General features: G+C 36.1%; 1 long non-coding RNA gene across 2 annotated transcripts in view; it reads left to right on the top strand.

Moving 5' to 3' along the window:
- LOC110257011 overlaps nucleotides 1-21,459 on the top strand; it is a 300,296-nt gene that overhangs the window by 126,619 nt on the left and 152,218 nt on the right. The window contains exon 3 of one of the 2 annotated variants that reach the window (XR_002339140.1): nucleotides 14,001-14,163. The exons of the other annotated variant lie outside the window; for it this stretch is intronic. This is a non-coding gene — a long non-coding RNA (uncharacterized LOC110257011). Of the gene's footprint in view, nucleotides 1-14,000; nucleotides 14,164-21,459 lie in introns of those variants that run through there. 2 annotated transcript variants of the gene reach the window in all.

Raw genomic sequence — 21,459 nt, 5'->3', positions numbered from 1 at the left:
AGTGTTCTGGCTATCTACAAAGGCATAACATTATTTTGCATGATAGGAAGGGCTACTAAAAAAAATCTCTGATCTCATAGATTCTCTCTCATAATATACAGAATTCCAAGTTAAATTGTTAAACTATGATTTCAGCAAAGGGTAGCAAGTCATAACTTAAGGCAATTTATGACAAACTATTCATCAGATTATGATAGTGGATGCCAAAGAGGCAAAGAGAGGGATTTTTGTTTTGTTACCTGATAGAAAAGATAAGAGCTTACATCATAAATGTCTTTACTCTTTCCACCTTTCTCCTTTAACCTGCCAATGCACCATTGCATTTGACAGTAATTGTGTACTACAAAAAAAGATCAAGTATAACCTATGGCTAGTCATACAGATAGCTTCATTGTTCCTCAAGAAGATCGAATCAGGAAAAACCTTGAATAGGCCCAATAAGTGAACATAGGAAATTTAAGCAGATATTTCAGTGTCTTAGATCCACATCATGACATAGAATAGGTCAAAGGCTCAGTGTAGGCACATCCCATTGGCCCCATTGACTCCTTATCCAGTGGGAAAGGCGTGGTCAGAGTAAAGCCAGAACTGGAAATTCTTAAAGACAGTGTCCAGGACAGTGGTCCTTTTTTCCCCAGGTCTGCAGTAGAACTGTGCTCCTTATTTAAGTGTTTTTTTTCCTTTAAAATGTTCTGCTGATCTATACATATTTCCCTCAATTTACTTATTGATATGTACTAACTAGTACTTTTTAACAGCTAAAATATTTCCTTCTTCAATATAACAAAATTATTTTCTTAGCAATGTTATATATTTATATTACATCTAAAATATATAGCATCTGTGGATTTATTAATGATGGCCCTTCTGACTGGTGTGAGGTGGTATTTCATGGCAGTTTTGATTTTCATTTCTCTAGTAATCAGTGATGTTGAGCATTTTTTCATGTACTTTTTGGCCATCTGTATATCTTCTTTGGACAAATGCCTGTTCAAGTCTTTTGCCCATTTTTCAATTGGGTTGTTGGCTTTTTAGCTGTTGAGTTGTATAAGTTGTTTGTATATTTTAGAGATTAAGCCCTTGTCATCATTAATAAGTCTACAAATAAATGCTGGAGGGGGTGTGGAGAAAAGGGAACCCTCCTGCACTATTGGTGGGAATGAAAGCTGGTACAACCACTGGGGAAAACATTGTAGAGGTACCTCAGAAAAATATACATAGAACTACCATATGACCCAGCAATCCCACTCTTGGACATATATCCAGACAAAACTTACCTTGAAAAAGATACATGCACCTGCATGTTCACTGCAGCACTATTCATAGTAGCCAAGACATGGAAACAACCTAAATGTCCATCAATCAATGATTGGATTAGGAAGATAGGGTGTATATATACCCAGTGGAATACTACTCAACCATAAAAAAGAACAAATTAATGCCATTTGCAGCAAGATGGATGGACCTGGAGACTCTCATACTGAGTGAAGTAAGTCAGAAAGAGAAAGACAAATACCATATGATATCATATATCTGGAATCTAAGATCTGGCACAGATGAACCTTTCCATAGAAAAGGAAATCATGGACTTGTAGTATAGACTTGTGGTTGCCAAGGGAGGGGGAGGGAGCAGGATGGATTGGGAGCTTGGGATTAATAGATGCAGACTATTGCCTTTGGAATGGATAAGTGATGAGATCCTCCTGTGTAGCACTGGGAGCTATATCTGGTCATTTATGATGGAGCATGATAATGTGAGAAAAAAGAATGTATACATGTATGTGTAACTGGGTCACCATGCTGTATAGTAGAAAATTGGCAGAACACTGTAAACCAGCTATAATTAAAAAAAATAAAAATCATTATATTAAAAAGTAAAATAAAGATAAAATATATAGCATCAATAAAATATTTTCTTTTAAAATATATATTTTTAAAATTAAGCCTATAATAAGTTTCACATGATAGCATTATGAACTTTTTGATGATATTTTGTTAAATATATTTTTTAATCTATTGGCAGTACTTAAGAATGGATGGCATAAAACATAATGAGATTAATTGAGCAAATATAACTCCAAGCATTGCATAGTAGTAAAGATGTGATTTTCAGTTGATTAGTATTTTATTATTGTAATGGCCTATGAGAAAATACATATATTTCATTTCTTGGAGTTCCTTCAATTACACTATTATGATTCAAAGCTCTTTTGATTTCACTTCAAATTGGATTTTCATTAACCTAAATTTTACTCACCTTTTACTTCACCTAAATGTATAGAAATATTATTATTAGCTCTTTTCTGTTGTATCTTAATTATCTTGATAATTTTAGATTTTTGTAGCTAGATCTAGAGACTTCAGTGTTGAGACAAATTAATTGGGTAAAATGGGGAGTTTAATTATTCATAAGATAAGGAACCAAATTCCATGATGCTTTGCTGGTTTACATGGTATTAAATGGTAAAGATGTCTAGATATGTGATGCCATTAACAGTATTTTTTATAATTCTAGGGGAAATTAATTTTAAGTTTTATATATATATATATGGCTTAATTTTGAGAGAAGATTATGGAAAGTTTATGTTTATTATAGACTTTTGGTAGTTTATTTGGATAAAACAATTCATTAATCCCAATGACAGGAAGATAACTCAGCATAAGGAAGTGTTCTCAAGTGGAGAGACATGTGTTTTCTCCAATGGCAGAGCTTGGTAATTCCTTGCTGCCCCTTGTTCATATGGTAAATTGTGAAACAAATTCTTGGCTGGATCATAAGGTGAAAATGTGGCAGCGGAAAAATCAATGATGTACATTCTCTACTAAATAGGGAATATGACCAATTCTCTCTTGACTTAAAAAGAAAGATTCCTAAAAACTTTTTCGGCATGGTTGGGAGAAAAGTGATTTCACAGGAATTTGATGATCTATTCTTGTCAATCAGATTGAAACCTCTTATGTTAATAGTAGCATCATACACACATAAAAAGTCTGCTGACACCAAAGTGATATGTGACCTTATTTAAATTGATAAATACGGTATGTCTTTGGGAGTTCCCCTTGTGGCACAGCAGAAATGAATCAGACTAGTATCCATGAGGATGTGGGTTGATCCCTGGAATCAGTGGGTTAAGGATACAGCATTGCCTTAAGCCACAGTGTAGGCTGCAGACACGGCTCAGATCTGGCGTGGCTGTGGCCAGCAGCTACAACTCTGATTCAATCCCTAGCCTGGGGACTTCCATATGCCATGGGTACAGCCCTAAAAAGCAAAAAATAAAAAAGGCTTTTAAATTATAAAAGATATTCATTGAACTATACACTTCTATTTTAGCCCAAATTTTGTTCTGATTTTTCCCCTCTAGGCTAAAGCTGATGAATTTAATTGTGCACCTTTGAGAGTCATGAAGAAAAATTCTTAGTGTTAATGCTTTAAAATTGTTGTCAAGAAATAGCATGTAGTATCATAAAATAGTGTATTAAGAAGCATTATTTTAATTATTTTGACAAGAGAATTGGTTTGGGAATCAAGAGATGTGGGATTATCATGTGTAAAATTTGGTAATATCTAGGCCTCTTTCAGCCCTAATATTCTGTAATATTTATTTGGAAGATAATAAGGAAATAATTTCCTTTTAATTAAAACTATACCCACTAGTAATATTTGACATAAATTGTGCATGGGTGAATCATTAACATTTATTATAATTGAAAGGTACTAATATATTTTCCTGTTCCAAAATATTTCATTCGATGGCATTATTTCTAACCTAATGTTCTTTGTGGATTGTATTTATGGGAACACATATAGACTGAATACATATTTGTGCAATGAATGAGCTCTACATACTTTATTTCTTTTAATAGTTTGGGAGAAAAATTACATTAAACTGCATTCATTCACTTAGTCAACACATTGCCTAAGGTTACAGGATAAAAGAAAGGTACCTTGTCTATCAAACAGGAAAATATTTGTGCTTTCCCTTGGTGTTGCCAAGTGAGGAAATTGCTGGGGAGCAAGAAGCAGTGAGAAACACTTGAAAGATGCAAAGTCACCAAGACAAAAGACAGAGTCCAATGTGAACTATATATTGTTCTTCTCAATTTGATAAAAGACAAGCCCAAATATGTATTTTAAGCAATGTTATTAAATGGTGGGATATTTATTTTTTATGACTTCTATTTTAGGATGCAGGTAGAAATGAAAATTTCCTTTGACAACTTAAAAAAATTAATGTGTTTGGTGTCATTATATATTGGTTTATATGCCTATAATGAAAGCCCTATTCTGGATTTTTGTGTTCTAGCACTATAAATTGAAACAGCCATTAGTTCTGATATAATGTAAGTTTACTGATTCCACTTATTACATCCTTCTCTGGTAAACTTGTCTTATTCAGGTATATTTTACAAAATTGGACACCAGATCAATAGAATCAAAAATTTGGTTTCATTGTAAAACAAATTAAGGAAATTTTATTTCCCTCAGAAATTTGAGAAATTTCAGTAATTTTGGAAATAGCACAGAGATTTAAGACCCCTTCAGTCGATTGTAGACTGAACTGGAATATTAAAGTTTATCTTCAGCCTAGTCCAGCTGCCTCCAGGTTGTATGTAAGCCAGCATTGTCCTTTGGGTCCTTATCAAATACACTTTTTTCCTGCATGTTAAGAATCTGGAGCCCTAGGCATTACCTGGAAGCTAAAGGTCTTGATTAGACTTGGAAGCATTTTTTTTAGGAAATGTTATAAACTGTTGGTAATCCATTTTCTTTGCTTACATTAAAAATGGAAAAAGTATTTCTTAAAATGTTCTTTTCATTGTTTTCTATATAACAGGATAGGGTATATGAGTTAGGATATGCTAAGAACAAAAGGGGGGAAAAGCACTCAAAATATGTTTGTGGGTAAACCCATTCCTGTGAGATGAGATGTCTTGAGTTGGCTGAACCTCAAACACAAAAACAAAATAAAATAAAACCAAACACCCATAATTCTTCTAAAAGAGAAATTTGCCTTCATTCATAAGTCAATATGTAGTCAAAAACGTTGAAATCAGAAGATGAATGACAAAGCATCCAGGGAATTGCTGTCAATATAAGACTATTGGGCCTACTAAAATAAACAAACAAAAAAAGGTACAAATAATTGTTTTATTGTATCTAAGTATCTAATAAAATACTAAAACAGGATGGTGATTATTTCTATCTCAGTAACAAACAAGAAGATAAAAGTTTAAATTGCAGCAGAAAGAATTTGTGTAAGCAATAACAGTTATTTTTTTCTGACTTGAATTACAAACCACTGGAAAGATTAAGCTAGGGTAATTTTTGAAATTTTTAGTTCTTTGCTAGAAGAAAGATTATAATGCATCACTTTTGGTTTTAAGGAAGAGTTGGGGCTAGGAAACTTCTTGAGTTTTTTAATCTATAATTATAGCAATATTTGTATAAATAATTTTTATGCTTTTCCATAAAATTTCAAAACCAAGATTTAGCGAGAGTTCATTTGTTTTAGTGCACTCACTGGTTACAAATAATTTTTAGTCTCTTTTATTTTATTCTTCTTTCACTTTTCAGGATAAAGTGTATGGAAAGTATAGTAGATGGAATACAGAAGAAAAAATAATCAGTTCTAGGAAAACTTTTAACATGATCTACACTGGAATATGCCTTTAGAGAATAAAGTAAATTATTTTCATCCTAACAAATGAGAGGATAAAGGCTTAGCTTTCAGCAAAAGAAGGAATATAAGTTACAATGCCTTTATTTTTTTTTCTTTGCTACCCAAATGTAAATCCATTATAAGGTATTCCCTCCTACCAACATTCTCATTTTGTCTTCTGAATACCCTAGAGAAATACAAAATAAAAATTATTTAAACTGTTGAAAATGTGAAACTTGTGTACATGAAATAAGTTACAAAAATATACCAAATAAGTTGTGATATCATTGAACTTTAGTGAAATAGGAACTAAAAACCAAGGAATATGTGTGTACCAACTTTAGAAAAGCCTCAATAGCTTATATATTTTCTCCCAAAACTTTCTTAGTAGCAGCATATCATACTGAAAGGAAAAGATTTGCAAATACAATGAGATGTTGAAAGTCTTTTGAGGGGAGGATTATTTGTTCCCTTATTTGGTCTGTGTATGCATCAGAGGAGAAAGGGGAAGAAGACAGAGGTATGATAAAGAAATTTCTGTCATGTATTTACCATAAGCCTAAGAGAAGTGGGGTGGGATAGACCAACATTGTAAGTCCTTTGTACTACCCAGGCTGGTGGAAACTGTATACAGCTACATAGTATTCCTTAATAGAAGAGATTACATTGAAATGAAAAGTTAGAAGTTAGAATATGGAAAGTAGCAATAGAAGATGTGTTATTCACAATTTCCCTCAGACATTTGTAGCAGAGAATTGAGAAACTTGAGATTGGAAATAAATGAAAAATCAATGAGAAAGAAAAGATGGAGCACTTTTTAACAAATTACCCTCTTCTGTCTTAGAGGCAAATGAATAAGAACTGAGGGATATATTGGATAGAAGAGGAACTGTGTATTGCATTTTTGGACTTTAGATTAAAAGTGATTTCTGGAGACAGGATTAAGATGGCCGAATAGAAGGATTGTAGCTCAACTTCTCTCCAAAAAATAACAAAATTCACAACTAAAGACTGAGCACTCTTCACCCAAATGGACTTGAAACCTTAAAAAAGATATCCTTCTCCAGAAGAAAATGAGGAGGACACATCAAGAGGTAGGAGGGGTGATTTCACTATATAAACAATCCCATACCTCCTGGGGGGGAAGCCCCACAGACTGGAAACTAACTAGTTCACAGAGACTCACCTACAGGAGTGAGAGTTCTGAGCCCCACATCAAACCCTCATGGGCTGGGATCTGACACTGGGAGAAAGAACCCTGGAAGTATCTGGCATTGAAGGCCAGTGGAGCTTGTGCGCAGGAGCTCCACAGGACTGGGGGAAATGGAGACCCCATTCTTAAAAGGTGCATAGAGAGGGACGGGATTAAGATGGCGGAATAGAAGGACTGGAGCTCAACTTCTCTCCTAAAAACAACAAAATTCACAACTAAAGACTGAGCAATCTCCACCCAAATGGACTGGAAACCCATACCCTACTCCAGAAGAAAAAGAGGAGGTGACATCAAGAGGTAGGAGGGGTGATTTCATGATATAAAAAACCCCATACCTCCCAGGTGGGAAGTTCCACAGACTGAAAACTAACTGGTTCACAGAGACTCACCTACAGGAGTGAGAGTTCTGAGCCCCACATCAAACCCTCACATGCTGGGATCTGGCATTGGGAGAAAGAGCACCTGGAGCATCTGGCATTGAAGGCCAGCGGGGCTTGTGAGCAGCAGCTCCACAGGACTGGGGGAAATGGAGAACCCATTCTTAAAAGGCACACACAGATTTTCACGTGCACTAGGTCCCAGGGCAGAGTGAGGTTTCCACAGGAACCTAGGTCAAACCTGACTGCAGTTCTTGGAGGACATCCTGGGAAAACAGGGGTGAATGTGACTTGTTGTGAAGGAAGGACATTGAAGGCAAAGCTCTTGGGAATATTCAGCAGTTGCCTTTCTCTGGAGGTGGCCATTTTGGGAAAATCTGGTCCCACCCATCAGTCAGCCAGCACTGAGAAGCCCCAGGGCAAACAACAATCCAGCTGGGATAATAGCCCCACCCCTCAGTAAACAGGCTACCTAAAGAGCCTCATGCACACAGCTGCCCCTAATCCCATCCAGAGACTAAGCCCCACCCACCAGAGGGATTAGAATTGGCTCCACCTACAAGGGGGCAGGCATCAGCCCCTCCCATCAGGAAGTCTACAGCAAGCCCCCATACTGACTTCAGCCACAAGGGGGGCAGACACCAGAAGTATGAGAGGCTAGAGCTCTATTATAAAAAGGTCACCACACCAAAAACTGATAAAAATGAAAAGACAGAGAACTATAACTCAGATGAGGGAGAAAAGAAAAACCCCAGAAAATCAGCTAAGCCATGAAGAGATTCTCAGCCTCCAGGAAAAAGACTTTAGACTGTTGATGCTGAAGATGATGCAAGACATTGGAAAGAAACTGGAGGCAAAGATGGATAACTTACAGGAAACACTGAGCAAAGAGATACAAGATAGAAAACTTAAACAAGAACAGATGCAAAATACAATAACTGAAATAAAAAATTCACTAGAAGCAGCTAACAGCAGAATATAGGAGGCAGAAGAACAAATAAGCAAGGTGGAGGACAGATTAGTGGAAATTAAGAATGCAGAACAGAAAAGAGAAAAAAGATTGACAACAAATGAAGAGAGTCTCAGAGAACTCTGGGACAACGTTAAATGCAACAACATCCTTATTATAGGGGTGGCAGAAGGAGAAGAGAGAGAGAAGGGGACAGAAAAAATATTCCAAGAGATAATAGCTGGAAATTTCCCTAACATGGGGAAGGAATCACTCAAATCCAGGAAGCACAATGAGTACCATATAAAATAAACCCAAGGAGGAACACCCCAAGACACATATTAATCAAACTGACCAAAATTAAAGACAAAGAGAAAATCTTGAAAGCAGCTAGGGAAAAGAAACACATAACATACAAGGGAACCCCGATAAGGCTATTGGCAGATTTTTCAGCAGAAACTCTGCAGGCCAGAAGGGAGTGGCATGATATACTTAACACGATAAAAGGAAAAAACCTCCAGCCAAGATTACTCTACCCAGCAAGGCTCTCATTCAGATTTGAAGCAGAAATAAAAACCTTCACAGATAAGCAAAAGCTGAGAGAATTCAGCAACACTAACCCAGCCTTACAACAAATGCTAAAGGAACTTCTCTAGGCAGAAAAGAACAAGAGAAGGAAAAAAAAAAAAAAGAGCATCAAAAACAAATCCAAAGCAGTTAATGAAATGGTAATAAGAACATATATATCAATAATTACCTTAAATGTTAATGGACTAAACACCCCAACCAAAAGACATGGACTGGCTGAATGGATAGAAAAACAAGACCCATATATATGCTGTCTTCAAGAGACCCACTTCACTTCTAGGGCCAAACACAAATTGAAAGTGAGAGGATGGAAGAAAATATTTCATGCAAACGGGGATCAAAAGAAAGCTGGAGTAGCAATACTCATATCAGACAAAATAGACTTTAAAATGAAGAATATTTTAAGGGACAAAGAAGGACATTACATAATGATCAAAGGATCAATCCAAGAAGATGATATAACAATTTGAAGTATCTATGCACCCAACACAGGTTCACCACCATATATAAGGCAACTGCTGACAACCTTAAAAGGAGAAATCGACAATAACACAATCATAGTGGGGGACTTTAACACCCCACTTACAGCAATGGACAGATCCACCAGACAGAAAATCAATAAGGAAACACAGGCCCTGAATGAAGCATTAAACCAGATCGGCTTAATAGATATTTACAGGACATTCCATCCAAAAGCAACAGAAAGCACATTCTTCTCAAGTGCACATGGAACATTCTCTAGATTGATCACATCCTGGGCTACAAATCCAACCTCAGTAACTTTAGGAAAATTGAAATCATATCAAGCATCTCTTCCAACCACAACGCTATACAACTGGAAATCAAGAACAAGAAAAAAACCTGCAAAAAACACAAACACGTGGAGACTCAACAATATGCTACTAAAGAACCAATGGATCACTGAAGAAATCAAAGAGGAAATTAAAAAAATACCTGGCAGCAAATGACAATGAAGATACGACACTCCAAAACCTATGGGATGAGCAAAAGCTGTTCTAAAAGGAAAGTTTATAGCAATGCAAGCTCACCTCAGGAAACAAGAAAAATCTCAAATAAACAAGCTAACTTTACATCTAAAGCAGCTTGAGAGAGAAGAACAGAAAAGACCTAAAGTGAGTAGAAGGAAAGAAATCATAAAGATCAGAGCACCAATGAAATAGAAACAAAGAAAACCTTAGAAAAGATCAATGAAACGAAAAGCTGGTTCTTTGAAAAGATCAACAAAATTGATAAACCCCTAGCCAGACTTATCAAGCAAAAAAGAGAGAGGACTCAAATCAATACAAGTAGAAATGAAAAAGGAGAAGAACAGACATCACAGAAATACAAAGGAACATAAGAGATTAACAACTATATGTAACTATATGCCAATAAAATGGAAAACCTAGAAGAAATGGACAAATTCTTAGAAAGGTACAATCTTCCAAGACTAAACCAAGATGAAATAGAAAAGATGAATGGACCCATCACAAGTACTGAAATTGAAACTGTGATTAAAAAACTTCTAGCAAACAAAGTCCAGGACCAGATGGCTTCACAGGTGAATTCTATCAAACATTTAGAGAAGAGCTAACACCTATCCTTCTGAAACTATTTCAAAAAATTTCAGAAGAAGGGATACTCCCAAACTCATCCTATGAGGCCACCATCACCCTGGTACCAAAAACAGACAAAGATTCCACAAAAAAAGAAAACTACAGGCCAATTTCACTGATGAACATCAATGCAAAAATCTTCAACATAATACTAGCAAACTGTATCCAACAATACATTACAAGGATTGTAGATCATGATCAAGTGGGATTTATCCCAGGGATGCAAGGGTTCTTCAATATCCGCAAATCCATCAATGTGATACACCACATTAACAAACTGAAGAATCAAAACCGTATAATCCTCTCAATAGATGCAGAAAAAGCCTTTGACAAAATCCAACACGCATTTCTGATAAAAAAACCCTTCAGAAAGTGGGCATAGCAGGAACCTACCTCAACATGATAAAGGCCATATATGACAGTCTGACAGCAAACATCATTCTCAATGGTGAAAAGCTGAAAGAAGACCCACTGAGATCAGGAACAAGACAAGGATGTCCACTCTCACAACTACTCTTCAACATAGTTTTGGAATTCCTAGACACAGCAATCAGAGAAGTGAAAGAGATAAAAGAATCCAAATTGGAAAGGAAGAAGTAAAACTATCCCTATTTTCAGATGACATGATACTATATGTAGAGAATCCAAAATACTCTACCAGAAAACTGTTAGAGCTTACCGACGAATTTGGCAAAGTGGCAGGATACAAAATCAATACACAGAAATCGATAGCATTTCTATATACTAACAATGAAAAAGCAGAAGGAAATCACGGAAGCAATCCCGTTTACGATCACATTCAAAAGAATAAAATACCTAGGAGTAAACCTACCTAAAGAGACAAAAGACCTGTACTCTGAAAACTACAAGCTACTGATGAAAGAAATCAAAGATGACACAAATAGATGGAAAGATATACCATGTTCTTGGATTGGAAGACTTAATATTATCAAGATGACTATACTACCTAAGGCAATCTACAGATTCAATGCAATCCCTATCAAATTACCAAGGACATTTTTTCACAGAACCCGAACAATATATTTTAAAGTTTGTTTGGAAGCGCAAAAGACCCAGAATAGCCAAAGACATCCTGAAAAAGGAAAATGGAGCTGGAGGAATCAGGTTCCTGGTCTTCAGACTATACTGCAAAGCAACAATCATCAAAACCGCATGGTACTGGCACAAAGACAGACATATAGGTCAGTGGAACAAGATAGAAAGCCCAGATTTAAACCCACGCACCTATAGCCAACTAATCTATGACAAAGGAGGCAAGAATATACAATGGAGAAAGGACAGCTTGTTCAATAAGTGGTGCTGGGAAAATTGGACAGCCACATGGAAAAGAATGAAATGAGAACACTCCCTAACACCATACACAAAAATAAACTCCAAATGGATTAAAGACCTAGATATAAGACCAGACACTATAAAACTCCTAGAGGAAAACATAGGCCAAACACACTCTGACATAAACCACAGCAACATCTTCTCAGATCCTCCACTCAGAGTATTGACAACAAAAACAAAAATAAACAAATGGGACCTAATCGAACTTCAAAGTTTCTGCACAGCAAAGGAAACCCTCAACCACACAAAAAGACAACCCACAGAATGGGAGAAAATCTTTGCAAGTGAATCGACTGACAAGGGATTAATCTCCAAAATTTATAAACAACTTCTGCAGCTCCTTATCAATAAAACAAACAAGCCCATCAAAAAATGGGCAGAAGATCTAAACAGACAGCTCTCCAAAGATATACAGATGGCCAAGAAAGACATGAAAGGATGTTCAACATCACTCATTATTAGAGAGATGCAAATCAAAACCACTTGAGGTACCACCCTACACCAGCCAGAATGGCCATCATCCAAAATGTCGACAAACAGTAAGTGCTGGAGAGGGTGTGGAGAAAAGGAAACCCTAGTACACTGTTGGTGGAATTGTAAATTGGTGCAATCACTGTGGAAAGCAGTAGGGGGATGCCTCAGAAAACTAAACATAGAACTACCATTTGATCTAGCAATTCCACTTCTGGGCATCAATCCAGAGAAAATCATGACTCACAAAGACACATGTACTCCAATGTTCATTGCAGCGCTATTTGCAATAGCCAAGACATGGGAACAACCTAAATGTCCATTGACAGAGGAGTGGATCCAGAAGGTGGGGTACATATACACAATGGAATATTACTCAGCCATAAAAAAGAACGAAATAGCAGTATTTTTTGCAACATGGATGGACCTAGAAACTATCATGCTAAGTGAAGTCAGCCATACATTGAGACACCAACGTCAAATGCTTTCACTGATATGTGCAGTCTGAAGAAAGGACAGACTGAATGTCTTTGCAGAACAGATGCTGACTCACAGACATTGAAAAACTTATGGTCTCCAGAGGAGACAGTTGTGGGGTTGGGGGGGTGGATGTGCCTGGGCTGTGGGATGGAAATCCTGTGAAATCAGATTGTTATGATCATTATACAACTACAGATGTGATAAATTCGAGTAATAAAAATGCTTAAAAAAAAAGAAAAGACAGAGTAAAACAATTTAAAGGATGTTCAAGAGGCTTTGCTGCTGGGAGCCACAAAGTGGCTAAGAAGAATAATCCTGTGTGAGGCCTAACTCTAAGCAAAGCTACAGCAGAGGCTGAAGAAACTGAAGCTGCAAAGCAGTTTCAAAGAATCCCCCAGCTGATCCTGTTTAGTAAAAATTTCTGAAATATGATTTCCTCTTCTATTCTTGCGCTTCTTTTCTGTCTGACGGTTATGTGTGTTGTGAGTCATTCTTGGCTCATAATATGGGAACTTTCTCAAATTCCTGAGCTTCCACCCAAGTATGGGCTATTACCTACTTATAAACCTAGCCCTTGTCTAATAGGTTGAAAACAATTGAACCATGCATAAAGAACTTTCCTAAGAATGGGAAGTTTCCCTTCAGAGGAGTAATAGTAAATATTATGCAGAACTGCCACATAGGCCTGGAGATCTTTGTTGGACTCTGGTCCGTCCCCATGGAGACAGATTAGGGGGTGGTTTGGGTGTTGCCCATGGCCCAACAATTGTGGATACTATAAGACAAGACATATTTTTTTCTATAATAAATGCTACCTGTTGGGACCCAGCAGGTGGAAATTATTATTATAATTGGCAAGATTCTTTTGATATATAGATTTTATAATTAATAAAGATCTTTATAATAGATAAGGTTTATTTAAGACAGTTTATGTTCGCACAACCTGCTAATGGTTTGAGATCAGCCTGACCTCGAAAGCAAGCCACGTGTGAATACCCCACTCCCCATCAATGGCTGTTCATGCCTGCTAGAGGAGCACAATAGGTAGCTTAGGCAAGAATATCTATCACCTTATGCCAAATCATTGCTAAAGTAAAAATTAGATACCTATTATTCTGCTTGCTATTTACTTATTTTCTAAGAATAAAAGTACAGTTTGTACATAATCTTTATTTAAAATCTAAAACTAAAAGACTAGTTTGGAATAATAAATTAACATATATTGTTGTTTGTATAATCATGCATAAGAGTAAAATGTATAAAAGCTGATGCTCTCCTTTCAATAAACAGGTCATCTACAGCACTTGCTGAGGGAGTTGGCTCCAATTCTTTCCACACCTGTTTGTATCCCCTCCTTCTGTTCGTGGTCTCCTGGCTGCTGGGGCTGGACCCCAGCACTTTGAAATCTGCTATTTTCTTTTAAATCATGGGAATGTAGTAAAATAAACAGTTTCTGCAAAAAAAAGTGATTTCTAATCTTTAATGCAGTGAATATCTTTTTTTTGTTGTTTTTTTAATTGTTATTTCCCCAATACAAATTTTTTTCTATGTACAGCATAGTGACCCAGTTACACATACATGAATATATTCTTCTTTCTCCAATTATCATGATTTCTTAAGTGATTAGACATTGTTCTCAGTGCTACACAGCAGGATCTCACTGCTAATCCACTCCAAAAGCAATAGTTTGCGTCCATTAATCCCAAACTCCCAATCCATGCCACTCCCTCCCCCTCCCCCTAGGCAACCACCAGTCTCTTCTCCAAGTTCATCATTTTCTTTTCTGTGGAAAGGTTCATTTGCACTGTGTATTAGGTTCCAGATATAAGTGATATCATATGGTATTTGTCTTTCTCTTTCTGACTTATTTCACTCAGTATGAGAGTCTCTAGTTCCATCCATGTTGCTGCAAATGGCATTTCATTCTTTTTATGGCTGAGTAGTATTCCATTGTGTATATAGAGTTAGAAGGTAAGCCTATAATGGATGTGAGTTTGCCATGTTCTTTCTCTTTATTCAGCTAAAGAGCAATTTTGTGCTAAAGTTGAAATAATTTTTATAGTTTTTGGTGAATTTTACATATAAAATATGTGGAAATATAAAAGCAAAATGGGAGTTACAGGAAGGTCATCTTGAAAAGAAAGCATAATGAGACACTTCTTGAAAGTTGACATCACTGCACTAACAAGCTTGGTTTCAAGTTACTTTTATCTTGCCCTTGGATGACCTATTCAGCAGGAAGTCAGGAAAGAACATAGAATTACAATGGGAACAAATTACATTTCTTTTCCTTTCCAGTAAAAAGGTCATTTTAGTTTATTTACTCCACTATTAAAAGTAAATTAAGCCATTCTGAATTATTAAAGCAATGTGAAGTTGAAACATAAAAGTATAAAAATGGAGCTTAGTACTAGCATATAACTCTCACATTAAAGACTAACCCTTAGTTCTGCATTTCTCTTCTTTGTGCTGGCAATTGCTTATCTTTTCTCAAGAGAAAAAATTCATTGAGAATTTTTTCAATGAATTCTCTCATGTATATTTTTAATATACATGAGAGAATTGTTGGTATACTACTGAATGGGTGTGCATTTTCAATATGGTTACTCATCCTACATTTGTTAAATTTCTTTATTTGGCACTATTATTATGAAAAGGCACTCAACTAGGCTCCCATTAGATGTTTACAGAGTGAATAAATCAGAAGCTCTATACACAACATGTTTAGAAGTAACCATAATTAAAGTCTTCCTATGGTAGCTCTCATTATAGGTATACTTTAATTATTGTTATCCTGAGGAGAAGGCAGTCATTAATTCTAACCAGTGGATTCTGGGAAGGCCTAGGAGCAGAGGCGGTGTTGCAGCTGATTCACAAACGATGAGTTGAAGGTAGATAGTGGGAAATATAAAAGTAATCTATGAGAAGTCTTATGAGCAAACATTGAGAAATATGAAAATTCATGAAATAATTTTACTCAGCTCAAGAAATATTTACTTTCTTGATCTGATGCATGAGGAATGGTTAGAAGTTGGAATTTTGTAGTTCAAGGTGCATTTCAGACTGACATCAGCTGGTCCACACTGATACAACCATTCAGGGTGTTAAAATAATGAAATGCTGTAATTTCACTTGATAGTTATAGCCCTAGCCCTTTAAAGAGCCAGTCTGTCCAGCCTGGGACAATTCTCAGGATTCGGCAGTCCTCTTAGGATCGAATAGTGAAAGAAAAACTTGTCAGGCATATCAGAGGTTCAAGCCAAAACTGTCTAGGATCAACTTTTATGAGTCAGTAAATTTACCAAGGCAATTATTAAATATTTTGAGTATAACCCCTTGGAAAATAGATTAGAATGGAAGATATGCCTGGAAAGAAATATTGAAAATTTACTGTGAAAATCCCTTCCTATATTGCTCAGGATTTGGAGGGAAGTATTTTTTTAATGAGAAGTAGGTGACACAGTCAAATGCTGGATTTTTTTTTTTTTTTTTAAGTAACACTAATGGTAAGGTAGTGCATGGATTTGATATTTGATGTGTGTCCAAATTGGTTAGGGGAAAATTATAATTACAATAGAGCAAGTGAAATAAATGGATACTATCTAATCTGATTCTTTGAAATCTAGTCCTCTTCTTTTTATATCTAAACTGTATTTCAAATTCCATTAAATAGAATTTCTTTTCACTATGCTTATACATTTATATGAAACACAGGGATAAAAAGTTTCCTTTATGGGAAGGTGGGCTCAGGTGCAACAAATTCAAGGTAAATTGCCATGTCTAATTTCATTTGCACTCCTTAGGTAAAAGAAGGACCAAAACAGAATAGAGAAGAGCAAGAGGTGTATTCTGTAGTGAATTCCTCCATTATGTTCTTTTACTGATAGGTCTATGCCCAATATCTGAGATTTTACCAGCTAAAATTTCAAGTGAAACTCATCCTTTGCAAAGATTCCCACCATTTCTAAGATTTAGCACTTCTTGAGTAATTACTTTTCACAGTTCACGAACTACAGTAACCTAAGTTAAGACAGCATTAATTTCATTTGATTGCTTCACTTTATATTACTATACCCTCTACTTCCCACAAGTAAGCGACATTGCTTGAAAGTATAATTCACTTTGTGATTATACTTTTGCAGAGAACAGTTCTTACTCCTGCCTTTTAACAGTCCATCTGGGAGTTATTTGCCTATCTTCAGCAACTATGTGCAACTATTAGAACAGTGATCAACTTTGCTTTAAGCTGCTGGATTGACAAGCCTTTGGGGAATAACTCCTGCCTAATCTATTTCATACTTATTATGTCTTCCAGGTTAGGTTGATTAATTTAAGGAGCTGACTCTGCCATATGTGAGATGAACAAATCTCAGAGTGATGCTGTGTTGACATTTTGAAAGCAATAAGCAAGCTGAAAGAGAGCACGGCCAGGGAGATTTTGGCTAGCTAACTGGATTCCAGATCCTTCACAGCATATTACTGTGTTAGTGAAGTTAACTAAGTCTGTGGTCTGAAATTGCACCTTATAGATTAGGAACAGGATTTTACCTGTGCATCCAGATGCCAAATGCTCAGAAGAGTGCTTCTTCATAGTAAAGTATTAGCCTTTTGAATGATAGCCTTGAAAACAATTTAGATTAGGCTGGTGGTTTTCAAGCTGTATTGTGTGAAACTCCGGATTTTGACTGTCCAATAGGTCAATTTCTAGCCATACGTGAATATATTAAACAATTATAATTTGTTCGGTGCAATAACAGAACACAATATATAGTTTTAATTTTATATAAAATATTTATTTATTTATTTATTTTGCTTTTTTTAGGGCTGTACTTGCGGCATATGGAGATTCACAGGTGAGGGGTCTAATCGGAGCTTTAGCTGCCAGTCTGCACTACAGCTCATGACAACACTGGATCCTTAACCCACTGAGTGAGGCCAGAGTTTAAACCATATCCTCGTGGATATGAGTTGGGTTCATTACTGCTGAGCCACAACAGGAATATATATATATTTTTTTTTCATTTCCCCAATACATTATTTTTTTTTCTACTGTACAGCATGGTAACCTGCTGAGACCAGCTCAGCAGGTGAGGGTGCTATGAAACTTAAGAAAAAAGTTAACATAAAATAAGACAGAGACATTTATCTTAATTAAAGGAGGGAACTGGGGGATTAGAAGTCTTAGGGACCAAGAGCACTGCCTCAAGAAACCACACTGCTTTTATTGTGCTCTTTAGGATTACATCAAGTGTGGAGGGGGCTATAGGTACAGGATAGTTTTTTTATTATTTTAAAAGTCATATAGACTGTAGCTAGTTAAGCTTTTATTCTGACCTTTAGGCATTTAACAATCATTAGCATTGAGGAAGACTGTCCTCAGCTATCTATGCATAGCATCCAGAGAATCACTATTGTGCTTCTGCAGACTGGCAAGTGCCTATATGCAGCAACCCAGCGTGCCTAGGTTTGACCTAGTTCTCCTTGCTGATGTATATTCTGCTAATGACTGCTCATAAACCTCTTGGGGCAATGAGGCTCATCTTCCTCTTATTCTTAAGAGGACATATCATGCTGTGCAAACATGCCTATCTGCACAGGTCCAGCATGCCTAGACCAACACATTATGTCCTCATTCAGCTGACCACATGAATAACTTATGCCTTTATGTCTTTGTTCTTAAGCTTAAGTCATTTGCCAGCACTGCGACTATTTTTTAAGCAGGAATATAGGGTTAAAAGTAAAGCAGGACAAGATGGAGTCTTTAGCGTAGAAAATAGAAGCAAAGAAGCTAAGAAAAATTGTAGAAACATGTCTCCCGACAGTGACCCAGTTACACATATATGTATACATCCTTTTTTTCTCACATTATCATGCTCCATCATAAGTGACTAGACATGGTTCCCAGTGCTACACCACAGGATCTCATTGCTAATCTGTTCCAAAGGCAATAGTCTGCATCTATTAACCCCAAACTCCCAATCCATCCCACTCCCTCCCCTTTCCCCTGGCAACCACAAATCTATTCTCCAAGTCCATGATTTTCTTTTCTGTGGAAAGGGTCCTTTGTGCCATATATTAGATTCTAGATATAAGTGATATCATACGGCAACATGGATGGAACTAGAGACTCTCATACTGAGTGAAGTCGGTCAGAAAGAGAAAGACAAATACCATAAAATTTTAATTTTGATAGAATTTTAATACTGCTTAATTTAAAAGTTAAAAATAGAGAGTCAGAGTTCCCATTGTGGTGCAGCTGAAAAGAATCTGACTAGGAACCATGAGGTTGTGGGTTTGATCCCTGGCCTCGCTTAGTGGGTTAAAGATCTGGTGTTGCCATGAGCTGTGGTGTAGGCTGGCAGCTGTAGCTCCAATTTGACCCAGGCCTGGGAACCTCTATATGCCATGAATGTAGACCTAAAAAAAGAAAAAAAAAAAAAAAGGAGATTCAATTTTGTTGAAAAACTTATGTTTAGAACAACATGGGTATGTAGATATACTTTTTTCAACTCTAATTTTTCTGAAATCTTTATACCAATCACATATCTTAAGCACATGAATTAAGATGTAGAGTAAAAAATGCACACTAAATTTGAAGACTTATTAGAAAAAAGGATGTAAAATACATCAACTTTTATGTTAATTACATTTTGAAATGAATTTTTTACTGTATTAGGTAAAATAAAATGTAGCTATAAAATCAATTTCAACTCTGACTTTTTGCTTTTTCAGAAGGTGGCTCCTAGGAGATTTAGAATAACCCACATAGCTCACATTATCGTTTTACTGGACAGGGTTGTTCTAAAATATGGGGTGTTTAGAGACAGAGGGTCAGCGGTGCTATGATCCTTCCCATATCAAAGTTCCCTTAAACAAGTGTAGCTCTGCTCTTAAACATTTTTAATGTTTTACAGTTGAGCGTCCATGTAAGATTCAATCTCAAGAAAGCAGTCTGTTCTTGAAAATAATGTTTAGAAATCTCATTTTAGACAAGAATGAGGTTTAATACCATAGAATTATGCTATTTGTTGTTAATTTTCTGCAACTGGAATATGATACGCCTAGCTGTAGATTTTTTTGATAGTTTTCCTGCTTGGTACTTTCTGGGATTTCTGAACCTATGATGCACTATTAGTTTCAGAAAAATGTTGGCCATTTTTACTTCAGTTCTTTAAGTGTGCTATGTGTTCCTTCTCCTTCTGGTATTCCAACTATATGTATGTTACACCTTTTATATTTTCCCAGTTCTTGGATAGCTATCCTGTTTTTCTCAGTTTTTCTGTTTGCATTTCAGTTTGGGAAACTTCTATTGACTTATCTTCAAGATCACTGATTCTTCTGTATATTGTTTTCAAACCATCAGTATGGCATCACTCTGAGATTTATTACATATCTACTCTTTAAGTATGTGTATGATTTTATCACATTCTAAATAAGAAACATTATGCATCCATTTTAATTTAAATTAAATCTTATTCGGCTACTTTTCTCATGGTATAGTAGAACTTAAAAGAAAGTAATATTCGTATCTCTATTTCTTAAAAAAAGTCATAAAGTACTGAATTGGTGCTGTTAGAGTCACAAGGAAGGACCAAACAGAATTTAAGCCCCAGTGAAGCTTATCATATATATGGAGAAAAAGCTAACTTTCTTTTTCTTTTTTTTAATTTCGCCAATACATTATTATTATTATTATTATTTTACTGTACAGCATGGTGACCCAGTTACACATACATGTATACCTTCTTTTTTTCTCACATTATCATGCTCTATCATAAGTGACTAGAAATAGTTCCCAGTACTACACAGAAGGATCTCATTGCTAATCCATTCCAAAGGAAAAGTCTGCAGGTATTAACCCCAAGCTCCAAATCCATCCCACACCCTCCCCACCCACATTGGCAACCATAAGTCTACTCTCCAAGTCCATCATTTTCTTTTCTGTGGAAAGATTCCTTTGTGCCATATATTAGTTTCCAGGTATAAGTGATATCATATGGTATTTGCCTTTCTCTTTTTGACTTACTTCACTCAGTATGAGTGTCTCTAGTTCCATCCATGTTGCTGCAAATGGCATTATTTTGTTCTTTTTTATGGCTCAGTAGTATTCCATAGTGTATATATACCACTTCTTCCTAATTCACTCCTCTGTTGATGAATATTTGGGTTGTTTCCATGTCTTGGCTATTGTGAATAGTGCTGCAATGAACATGCAGGTGCATGTGTCTTTTTTAAGGAAAGTAGTGTCTGGATATATGCCCAAGAGTGGGATTGCTGGGTCATATGGTAGTTCTATGTATATTTTTCTGAGGTACCTCTACAGTGTTTTCCACAGTGGTTGTACCAACTTGAATTCCCATCAACAGTGCAGGGGGATTCCCTTTTTTGACACCCCTCCAGCATTTGTTATTTGTGGACTCATTAATGATGGCCATTCTGACTGGTGTGAGGTGGTATCTCATGGTACTTTTGATTTGCATTTCTCTTATAATCAGTGATGTTGAGCATTTTTTTATGCTGTGAGAAGTCCTAGTCACAGCAATGAGACAAACAAAAGAAATTAAAGGCATCCAAATAGGAAGACAAGAGGTAAAACTGTCACTGTATGCAGATGACATTTTACTATACATAAAAAGCCTAAGGACTCAACCCCCAAACTACTTGAACTGATCAACAAATTCAGCAAAGTAGCAGGATATAAGATTAACATTCAGAAATCAGTTACATTTCTGTATACTAACAATGAAAT

Source organism: Sus scrofa, chromosome 1 (assembly GCF_000003025.6).
Source record: "Sus scrofa isolate TJ Tabasco breed Duroc chromosome 1, Sscrofa11.1, whole genome shotgun sequence".
In the NCBI taxonomy this organism is placed as follows: Eukaryota; Metazoa; Chordata; class Mammalia; order Artiodactyla; family Suidae; genus Sus; species Sus scrofa.
The sequence above is the reverse complement of the archived record's forward strand: the minus strand, read 5'-3'. Positions and strand labels throughout refer to the sequence as shown.